Source organism: Thermobia domestica, chromosome 18 (genome assembly GCF_964235325.1).
Source record: "Thermobia domestica chromosome 18, izTheDome1.hap1.1, whole genome shotgun sequence".
In the NCBI taxonomy this organism is placed as follows: Eukaryota; Metazoa; Arthropoda; class Insecta; order Zygentoma; family Lepismatidae; genus Thermobia; species Thermobia domestica.
Window position 1 is genome coordinate 58,550,898 of NC_137471.1, and position 12,487 is coordinate 58,563,384.

At 34.7% G+C, this 12,487-nt stretch overlaps 1 protein-coding gene across 1 annotated transcript in view; it reads left to right on the plus strand.

The window, feature by feature from the left end:
- The window catches only part of LOC145675876 (E3 ubiquitin-protein ligase ZNRF2), a 543,238-nt gene that overhangs the window by 497,711 nt on the left and 33,040 nt on the right, over window positions 1-12,487 (plus strand). The gene's annotated exons all lie outside the window — the stretch shown is intronic.

The window sequence follows — 12,487 nt, forward strand, 5'->3', positions numbered from 1 at the left end:
AACAAGTTAAATTCCTTAAAATCTAAAACACAAAGGAAGACAAAATATTTAACTTTATCTACATCTGTTATACACAGGGCCGGCGCTAGCAGTTTTGCCGCCCTAGGCGGTACTTTCATATGCCGCTCTTAATCCGCAAACCTTATTTTGATAGAAGACGTTCAAGTGTCACGAAAGAGTAAGCTGCCCCATTTAAAAACATATGTGAAATGGAAAAGTAAGCAAAAAAATTAAACTACCTCTCTCGAATGTTTACGTAATATCTAAACTATTCCATACATGATACAATATTCAGTATGCTCGATTTCGCTGTACCTACAGTATATATGCTTGAGTCACGACTAAGAATTTTAATTTTTAAGCTTATTTTATATCAAAAGGTGCTTCCAATATAGTATGGAGCATGAAGATAATATAGTGAATCAGATATTACATCAAAACTAAATGATTAGACTAATTGTAAGCCTTGTAATGTACTAAAACAATAGTGATACATAAATTTAACATACCGTAATTGAAAGAAACTTTTCTTGCTTTGACATGAGCAAATTCCTTTATCACATCCGGTAGTCCAATGTTTCAGCCAATTCGTGTTCTATTGACATAATCGCTAGACCACTCAAGCGTGTTTCAGACGTGGAAGAACGTGGATAATTTTTAATAAGCTTAAGTTTCAAAAACTTCTTTCTCCACTTGTCACTGTTACCGGTAAGGTTAACAAAATTCTACGTGCAACACTGACATTGGGAGCAGTAATGTTCCTTAATTAATTTTCAAGTCTCTTTTTGTGAAATTTTAGACTTAATTATAGCGGATATATCACGTGTTAAAATGCTGGCTAGTTTAGTACATTTTTCAGACAAGAGTTCAGGTGGCATATCTGTAAGATTACTTATATCGTAAAGAAAATCGAAATACTCGCTGTGATATTTAATTAAGAGGTAGTTAACTACAAAATTGGAATGTGCATATGCGCGAAAAAGAATGAAAGAAATCCATTTAGAAAGAACCACCATGAATAATAATTGTATAATAAATGATTTGCTATTTTTTTTAAATATTTGTTACTGTTGAAAGAAAAGTCATATAAACTGCATATAAATTATTCAGTTTATAATTTTGATTTTCTTATTTTCAATCTGAATAACTCAGTGTAATACAATATCAATTTCAATAAACTGCGTACAGTTTCTATTTTATGGTTGTTTGTATTAATGTGTTTTCAATACGAATAATTCAGTGTACCAGACTAGTACATATATTAATACTGTAGTACTTGTTTCTAGTACTGTATATTGTTATAATTACTCTATATACATTATTTAAAAGTAGCTGTTGTGCCATTGCTTATTAAAATTTTACAATCTAGTATTACTAGAAATCCTATCCTGAAAATACAACAATCACACTTATTTTCTGTAAGTTGGCCACTTTTCAATGGAACGAATGGTGGCCAACATAGACAGGTTTCACTATATATATAAGATACCTTGATAATCTTATCCGCTGTAGCTGAAAATCTTACCTACGCCGCTGTAAAGGAAATATTGAATGAGATACTTGTGGCTAGTAGTTTGATAATTGAAAAAGAGGGGGGATGCTCTGAATTTCCTGAATGAGTATTTTCCTGAGTGTGAGTGAAGTAAGTTCAATTACATTCTCAGGCGAACACAATTTTATTTTTCCATATGGGTCTATTACAAGGCATTATATTCTGATAGTATTCTTTTCCTTTTTTTTCAAATTATGCCGCCTATTAGACTTGCCACCCTGGGCGGTGGCACGGCTCGATCCCCCCCCCCCCCCTGCGCCGGCCCTAGTTATACAGTGGAATCGAACGGGACTCGCAAACATTTCCGTTAAAGATAGGTTTCCGGTTAATTACAGTAGATTCATGCAAAAGGGAAAAAAAGTGCTCGCATATAATGGACTTACTCAGATAAAATAAGAGGCTGTACGTCCCTTAGTCAATGTACAGTGTTTATTTTTACTACGAATTAATACATGCGAAACTTACAATGAACAGAAAAAATGCTGTACACATGTTAACTTTATTTTCGTCAATAGTCAAGAAGGGTTTTCTGTACGTACAGTCATGTCCAAAATTATTGTCGCATGTCTATAAATATGTTGTTGTAGGAATATAATTTGATAACGAATTCGCCCGGTATTTCTTATAATGTTAGTGTGTGTATAATCGGCAAAGACATGTGTGTGGCAAATTTCATGTCAAAAGAGCAGTAAATAAGGACAATAAAACGAAAATAAAACTTTCTTATCCATTTAGCAACATTTTGTTTTACTCATTCTAATTTTCATATTTATAATTCTTTTCCTGTGAAATTTACCACAAGTATACATTTCCCCGATTATACACATAATATCAGTATTAAAAATACCCTGCAAAATCATTATCAAATTATATTCTTACAGGAAGACAGTTATAGATACGCGACAATCATTTTGGACATGGGTGTACATTATTGCATGGCTGCTCGACTTTCCATATACGCTTTAGTCTGGAAAACCACATTAAGCATGCCATTTCGACGTTAAGACAGATTAACGCAGTTCCAAACTGTTGACAGCATCATTGATAAGTCTTTAGGCTACACTCTTTTTCCAACTCAATACCATACTCTTCTTCCTTCAACTCTTCTCCTTTCAGATCTTCCGTATAATTCTCAATTAAAGCATCTATATCTGTTGCGTCCGTTTCGGTTTGCACATCAAACCGAACACGCTCACAACATAGTGTACTTAGCGTACTTCTATATTGTGTTTCTAACCTCTCACAGGATGTCTAAAAACTTTCTAAACGCTGCGTTCTTGAACTTGATATTTTCCGTTAAAAGTCTTTATTTTGATTTCCGTTGTCCGCGAAACACAGTTAGTTTCCATTTAGTGAAGAGAACTTAACATGTTTTCGCCCCTAAATTCATGGAACCTTGAAAGATTTCCGTGTAAGACAAATTTCCCTTTAATAAAACATTCATTGACTGTATTCGATATATTAGGTTTTACTGTATTTGATATATTTGGCTTAAGAGAAAGCAGAAACTTTTTAGTTTTTAAAAACAAGGAAGCAAATTACTCATGTGCATATAGAAGCCTGTACTATAAGATTATTATTTTAAGGTTGGTTTAAAGGGACAAGTTTTGCCGATAGATGGCACTACATTCTTCGTATCTCCCATTATTTTTTACGTTTCACGAAAATTCACGATTTCTCTTACAAATTTTCAACCTAGAGACTTCAAATTTTTAGAAAAAGAACTTCATAATCTATCGAAGGCAATAATTCGTGCCGATTTTTTTTATTTAGAATGTTGTTCATTGTTGAAATTGCTTGATTGTTGAAATGGTTATCTAAATCTTTAACAATGGAACTGTTTCAACAATAAAAAAAAACTTCTAAATAAAAAGTCGGCACGGATTGTTCCCTTTGATAGGTTATGAAGTTCCTTCTCTAAAAATTTGAACACTCTAGGTTGAAATTTGCAAAAGAAATTGTAAATTTTCGTGAAAGGTAAAAAATACATGGGAGAGATACGAAGATTGTAGTGACATCTATCGGCAAAACTTGTCCCTTTACATTAACCTTAAATTAGGCTTCCTAAATTATTTCAGTCGCTTTCTGTAATTCTAATATGTTTAGAGCCAGTTACTCCCTTAAGAAATGCAAGATAATAAATTTATTGTATCAAAGAGCACATTTGCAACTAGGGTTTGTGTAACCTGGGGCAAACACGAAATTCGGCGCCCCAAGTTGCGGCCCGGTCATAGAGTATTGAAACAGATGCTACTGTAATTTCACACATGTGATTTATTAGTGTTACAGTATCACCTTGTATATACATGATTGAGATAGATAGTCATGCGGTCACCTCTACCTGAAGTTTAAATACCTGTATATAGGGCGGGAGAGGAAATGTGTCGTAAACACCTCTAACCCAAATTAAAACGTATCTTACTAGAATGGAAGAAGTAAATCTTTTGTTCTAGATTTTTCTTATTTTTTCCTTTGCTCTTGCTAATCTTCCTTATGTCCCCAAGGAATCTCTCGGGAGAAAAAGAATAATTATTACAAAGAAGCAAGAGATGAACTCCGATTTATGAGTTTCTTCCTAAAAGTAACTTTGTGGTTATGAATATAAAATAATCATATGAAATATAGACATTTCCTATTTTAAAATCCTGTTCCGGAATGATCCGGAAATATTGATGGTAATATCCAGAAGTTTCAGAACAGATAGTTGCCACGTTGAACTGTGAGATACGTGGTCAATACATCGACTTGCAGTGTCGTTTTTTTGTAGCTTTTTTGGCTTACAAATTGCTTTAAAAAAAAAATCACATATTCCAAAGTCTTCTTATGATCCTAAGTTAACTGAAAATTATATATCCATCAGGAAAAGAATCAAGGTCATATACACTAAACGTTACATGGATATTATTACCATTATCATAACATGTACCCTTCTTCCCACGAGAAGTAGTAGTTAATGCAAAAGAATGCAAAAAATCTTAAAGATACCCAACCTGGACACAGCAAAAATGGTTGGGTTGCCTACTTCAGGTACTGTGGTACACCCGCATAATTTTTCCATAAATTTTGACCCCTCAATCACACATCGAGTCGAAAATAAAAAAAGGGGGGTTTCGTACGTAGTTAGGTCTGGTGAGGATCTATTTGCGTACAAATTGTGACTCTTTTCTATGCAAAAATTTGATGACAGAGGGACAGACACACACACACACACACACACACACACACACGTTCTTTTATTCACATGCATTGTATTCAATTTGGAGATAATTTAAATATGAGACTAAGATAAAAAGTATATATAAAGCTAAGTAAACATGATTCAAAGAATGTCCTCAATTTTTAATAGAGCTTTTTTTTATTATAAGCGATGAGCCAAGTAGATTTTTGAAGTGGGCTTGGAAGATACTGCAATGGTTATTGAATCTCTAGAGAATTCACCATCTGAATAAAGAAATATGTTCAGCAATTTGAAAGAGACAATAGAAATTCTCGTCTAGTTGTGCTTTTTTTTTCTGTTTTTCATCAGTGAAGAGCTGTGTGCCATCATATAACGAAGTTGACATTCTGTGCTTTGCGGTCATTGTTGGCAGCGCGTGGATGATAATTAAGAAGAATTGCAATGTAAACTAGGTTGCTGGGCTGGAGGTCTCTGTTCCAGTTAATATGCAAATGATATCATTCTTTCCAGCGAGTCCTTATAATGCAATCATTTTGTTGGTCGTCTTCTCGCTTCGTGTCAACGATGTTTGTGTAAAGGATATTAGTTGATAATGAACAGTCTTAGGCTGTGCCGATTTTTTATTTTATTTTATTTTATTTTTTTAATAAGTGCAGGAATAGGAATGTCGTAGCTTCATTTCAGTTTATTTCATGGGAGGGGAGGAGATTGTATAATTCTCCACCGATATAACGGTAGGAATCCAATTTTTGATTTTTACTACAGTTAATTTTTATATAATATTAACATAATTTTTGCAAAGAGTGCGGCCAGCAAAACATTAGTTTGAAGCTCCAATTTAATCTTCACATGAATTTGCCCGAATTTGATCGCAAGCGATAGCTTCCGATGCGTAGAACACGTCTGTGAAGGAACCAGAGTGGTCAGATGCACCGTTCCTGTGATATCGCGTTCCAAAGGTGATGCCACGAGATGGCGCCAGCTGCGAGGTCGCTTCTTTACGCCCCAAAGGTATTTGTATAAAGTGAGAAGCTAACACGCTATAGTGTCACAGACAACTCCGTATCGTTTTAAACCCGTTGTTTCTCTTTCCTTCTCTCAATTGATTGTATTCGTGTTTGGTGCTTATAGTTGCTGCAATAGAAAATGATTACACTGCACTCGTTTTCACTGCATTATTGCGCTCATTTTGTTGTCCAACGTTTCTCTTCGCATTGAATTTTTTTCCGATGATGAGGATGTTTCTGATTGAGTTTCATAAACTAGAGTGCCACATCGTTCCTACCTCAATGCTGGCACCCTCTCGTGGCATCCTACACCTTTGGAACGCGATATCTCAGAAACGGTGCATCTGACCACTCTGGTTCCTTCACAGGCGTGTTTTACGCATCGGAAGCTATCGATTACAATCATGTTCGGGCAGATTCATGGGGAGATGAAATTGGGGCTAAACTTGGCCACACTCTTTTGTATAGTAGTAATATTTATTCAGTCTTTTCCAAGTTTTCGTTCACGCCACTTAATCATGTTTTGATTTGAGTAGCTCGTATGTAGGGGTGGTGGATAGGCCTAATGATTAGTTTGTTACCCTTGAAATACAGTACATATATTTAGATTTTTTCCTGAATTATGTGCATTTTAACATTTCCGTATTCTAGAAACATTCCGCGAAGTTATTACATTAAAATATGTAATCTGTCTGTTCGAAGCTGTTTCATGATGCTAGCTGTGATTCACTTCTTGACTTATTCTTCACTTCTAACATTGATAGACCTCTTCATTTCGGTGAATTTTCAGTACATGAATTTCGCGTAATGATCTTTGTTTGCTATTCTATTAAGACACTCAAATTCAATCCAAAACTCGTTTTATACGAAGAATTAGCCAGCATTAAAAATGAAGCACTCTTATGTGACACTGCGTTATTGCTTTGGGATCTAACAAATACTTCCGTGGATGATCAACTATCTTGTTTAAATTACCGTAGCTAATCTTGCATCTCTTGAACATTCATATCCCCTTGAGAGGAAAACGTGATTACAGATTACAGATGAAATTCGAAATTCAGTGGCTCGTATCAACAGAGCGTATATACGAAAGCACGTAAATTTAAATTTTCCTAATTCAAATGACAAATTTGAGGAATATAGGATCCTTAGAAATAAGTCTACGTAGGCCTAATGCGAAATTAAAATTTTTCCTACACCTGATTGAGTATCTTTCCGTCTCTGGATAAACTTGAAGTTATTCCACATTCGTAGCAATAAAGGAGGTTAGCCTGATGTAGTTGCGCCTTTCTCCGCCTAATTTTATTATTATTATTTGTGTAGAATTGATGCTTCTAACTCACAGATTAATACAGCATTTCATAATACTTCACAAAACCCAAACTTTGAAAAAAAAAATTTTTTTTCCTTCGCTTGTGTCACTCTACAAGATGTAATGAAAGCGATTAAGAAATATTACATTTCGTTCTTTCCTCAACTATTACTTTCCCTTACTACCAGTATTCCTAGCCCTGTGAAAAACAGCACACCGAAGTACTGTGGCACAGTTTCATCTGATTCTGATGTTAATTTGCAAAAGTTTCTAAGGCGAGTGCAAAATACTTGCATAGTTTGATTTTTAATTAAAAATCTCTGAGCTTATAGTCTCATTCTTCGAAAAGCTGCACTGGCTGAAAATAGAGCAACGACACACATTGGCACTGTTCTATTAAACACTTTCTTATACAGAACATTCTTACCTTCTAAAACACCATATTTTTTAGAGTGATTTCTACGACAGGGGCACAACAAGATCACGTATTAGGGGCAGCTTACATTTCCTCTCCATAGATTTATTTATTTATTCCTCGAAACTATACTTAATTTTAACGTGTTGTGATTGGAATACTTCGTTAACCTCGATACGTGAGTCAAGTCCTGTAACATTTTTCAAAAGAGCAATTCACAATTTATTTATCGAAACAGGATTGAGTGTACACAAAGACGGAAAAAAAAAAAAACAACAATAGAGCAGCTCATGAATTAAGCTGTAAGAGCATATAGATATAGTCTATGATACTTAAAGTATATATTGTAAGGATCCCCACATCACAACACAACCACATGCTCATAGACGACACGTGCGAATATTTACAAATAAGCAGACGGTTCACTGAAGAGGATGACACGAAGGAAACCGAAAGGAGACGGACCACACGAAGGAAACCGAAAGAAGATGAGCCACCCGAAGAGGACACATAAAAGAGGGATCACGAAGGTACCAGGCATCAGTCTGACCGCTTGATCACATAATCAACACCTGCTCGAGGTCGCTTTGAACTAGGAGTATATATTTACCTTAACCCGAGGTCGTTTTGGACTAAGGGATCCTCACCACAACCAGACCTCGCAAAGCTGCTTTGGACTGAGGGGAAGGGGGGGGGGTCCTGAAAGATTCACCAAAACCCTGCAGGTGCTTTGGAGACTGCTTTGAGTGAAGGGGCACCCTGCGAAACACCTTTTTCCTTCATCCATGTTACTTAGAAGGAAGACATTAATAGGGCAATCTTTGTAATTCAAAGACGTTTTGTAGTAAAATTGGTGAAAGGGAAAAGCACACCCGGGCTGTTATTTGTCTACCTACAAAATATTTCAATATGTAATAATGTGTGTATATTCAGGGGCGGATCCAGGATATGATCAAGGGAGGGGCTGAACCATATTTTGCCGTTTTATCCAGTGTAAAGCAGGATTGAAGCCCATTTTATCCAGTGTATATCTGAGCGTCAAGGGGGGGCTATAGCCCCCCTTGGATCCGCCACTGTATATATGTTTATATTCTGTATATCATAGTGTAACACTTTAATATTTATTTGCTTGTGTGGGGGGTGTATGTGAGAGAAAAAAAATTGTTACTTTACAACACATATGATTATTTTGTACTTTTACGGTCTATTTTTTTTTTCTTATTGTAAAACTATTGATCTAAAATTTTGTATCATGTATAGGTGGTAGAAAAGGCTTTATAGCCTATCCTCGACATGTAAAATAGGTCGAAATAAATAAATAATAACTTAAACTTTTAAACTCTTGTTGATCTTCATGTTCAATTTGCTGCTAAACCCATTGCAATCCATTTAGACTTGCTTCTAATTTATGTTCTCACTGTCTGCGAACAGCGCAAATATTGTCTCCAAATCTAAGCGTGTGTATTTTCTGTCTATGAACAATTATCCTAAGCTGTAAGGTCCTTGATTTCTTTTATTGCTTCTTCAATGTAGAAATTAAGCAAAATAGGTGACTATGAACACTCCTTGCTGCTTCTCCTCTCTCTCTTCTTCTACTTCAGTTGTTGCCTTCTGTTCATTGTAAAGTTATATATTATCCTTCGCTTCTTATGGTTTATTCTGATCCCTTCAGTCTTGCTTACTTGGTCCGTTCTACGTTATCGACGCTTTCTTCAGGTCAACAAATGTTACATAAGTTGCTTTCCTCACTCGAACTCTTTCTTCCGTCAGTTCCTTTAATGTAAATACTTGTTTCTCAATTGTGGTATTTTTGTAGAAAACCATACTGGTCCTGTATTAGTACTCCTTTTATCTCGGTTTCCAGTTCCGTGTAAATTTATTTTTGTTCAGATTTTTTAAGCATGAGTAATCAAGTTTATCGTTTTGTAAAAGTCGTATTTTTCAGCACGTACTGCGTTTGGTATTGTCACTATCTTGCTCTTCTGGAAGGCTGGAGGCACCTTCATTCTCATAAACGTTGTTAACTAATTTTATACAGCCTGTCCTGAACTCCCTGTTTCATACTTTATATGATTTCTGCTGATAATCTCATCTACATCTGGGACTTTTTCATGTTTTAGAACTTGTAATGCTTTGTCGTACTATGATCTGAGTATGAATTCCCTTGCTACTTTTTTTGCTTCCTCTATATTGTTAAGTTCCTCTAATTGCTTCTCACTTCCACAGAGCATTTCTAACTTCCTTCCAAGTTTTGACTTTATCTTCAGCTTGAATTTTCCTTGTTCTTTGCTTTTCCTTGTTTGAAGTTCCTCTTAATCTTCTTACAGCCCATTTCTGCTCTTCTTGTATTTATATTTTCTATTTCCTCTCACTGTTCTATTATCCACTATTTGATGATAAGTCTGCATTTTCTAATGATATGATTTCATATTTTTTCATACTGCTCTTTAGCCTCTTCAATTTCCTGCTTTATATTAATCTATTCCAGAATTTCCTTGATGATCCATTCTTTCTTTCCTGCGAAGAGTACATACTCTGTATTCATTAAAAAGATACTAAAAGTACTCCAAAAATATAGAAAAAGAAAACAATCTATTGTGTCGTTGGTTAGCAATGGACCTTGCCAACTCTCAGCCTTTCGACCTATATTGTATTTTCTTTGAATGAGTGTGTTCGAAATATTATAATCGAAAATATTAAACTATTATTATAATTATTATTCGGCCATTAATTCATAGGTAAGATGCAGATTTGAGGAAGGGTACTATGGGTCGATAATTATTAACATTTTCTCCTTCTAATCTCCAAACCGTCGATCACAGCTTCCGGTGACATTTTCGGTAGATCGCAGTTGACTAACCTTGATTCTCCTACTGATTCATCCGTAAACAAATGTAAGATTTTTTTTAAAAAAATGTTGGTAGTTCTTTTGGCTGATAGCTCAGAGTAGGATTTAAAAGCGGCACGGTTCAAAAGGAACTTCATAAGTTTGGCGACCATTGCTTTAGAAGATTAAATTAGTAACTAGCAAACATTTATGTTTACTCGTCAGTATGGTGTGGATCCTTTTTTTTTTTTTTTTTTAAGTTTATCGTCCCACCATTATGCTCCGAAGCTAAGGGACACGGTGATGATGATGATGATAAATGAAATGGTGGAGTGTAGAAGCTAGGAGGAATGGAGAATCCTGAGAAAACTCGGGCACAGTGTTCCTCCACTACAAGAGCTCACTTTACGTGGGCTAGGATCGAACCAGGAATCCCATGCAACAGACAAATGCGTCCCATCTCTCTGAGTCACTCATCTTCAATTCGTGCAGGTGAATCAAGTTCGAATGCAAAAAGTTCATAGGGTTCTACCAAATTTCGTTCTTGTATACCTAGCGGTTCAAAACATTTAATAAAATTTCTTCCACTAAAACATGCTCCTTCAGATTTTTGCTCGTCCGAAAAACCGCTGAATCGAGTTGTTCATGCAAGAAATAAAAATTTGTGAGCGAACCTGCAAAATAACGTCAGTGTTTTCACTTCGGTATTTGTGATGCCATATCGAGTAGTTTTGAGTGGAGCAGACTGCTTATGTAGAACGCCAATCTCTAATACCTAGTTCATTCAGCCCCTCCCTCTTTGGAGATTTTTTTTTTAAGAGAGAAGGAGATAAAAATAGTATTAGATGTGTAATATATCGAAAAACATTAAGGAGTTGCTCAAAGAAGTTTAACATCAGGCGACATTATTCGACTTATCATGCCAGTGAATGTGAGTGTTAAGCGTGCAAATGGAATAGGGAAAACGGATTTTTTTTTTCTCTCTTTCATTCTGATTGTTACCTGTTAATTTTATAATACAATGAAAGTAATGATAATCAATATTTCTTACGGATTCGTTTCTTGCTTTTTTCTCTTTTGTAAACGGGCAAAAATAAGCTGCTATTGTTTTTCAAAGGGCATCAAGAGTTCCACAAATATTGAGTTTCAGTAACAAAATACGTACAGTAAATTGTTTACATAATATTCTTCAAAATACTAATCATGCTACCAAAATGTTCTGCAAATCTATTAAATTAATAGATAAATTTTGCGAAAAAATCTAGGGAATGTTTTCACTTCATCATCTTTTTAATAATGAATAAAATCAATTAATTGGATACATTAAAATAGGAACTGAGCAGAGGCTCCTCTGCGGACAAAGTACAGAGGTGGCTGGCTTTCAGTTTAGTCAAACTTCAGTGGCAGACAAATTTGTTGGAATTATTTCGTTGTGGGAGGTCAGCCTTTTCAGAAAAACATATCTGAATATATTTACTATTTGGTATTTTCGAAGTTTCTCATCCACAGTTTTCTACGACAGAAGAAGACATTTAGTTCGTTTTTTAAAAAACAGGTGCCGGTACGCCATACCGTTGCATACCGCCAGAAATAAAACTATATATACACATATATATGTATACAATATATATATATATATATATATATATATATATATATATATATATATATATATATATATATATATATATATATATATATATATATATATATATATATATATATATATATAATTAACATCACATTAATAAAGTACTAACGATCATAAGGTAGTAAAAAGTCTCTACGCTTGGATACATTTCCAGTTGCGCTTTTTATAACTAATTTTGAGGGTTCTAAATCCAATGAAAACATTTTAAAACATATCTGTGCATAGTCACGTGAAAAATTACCTTAAAGCTGCGATATTTATTTATATTTATTTATCTTCCAAATTTGAGATCACTTTCCTAAAAACTCGATGGATGTATTTGTTTTAAAATAGTTTCATTGGATACAGCATCTTCAAATTAGTGTGAAGCGCATCCGTCTAAGCGTGGACACTTTTTACTAGTAGTATAAGCAGCAGTAGTTCTTTTCCATGTAAATAAACTGGTTAGAATTCCCGAAGTGAAGACAGTTGTGTGACCACTTTAATTGCTTGATTGTGTTAATTTAGTTGCGTTTAATCAAATGTCCGTATAGTTCTAATATTAT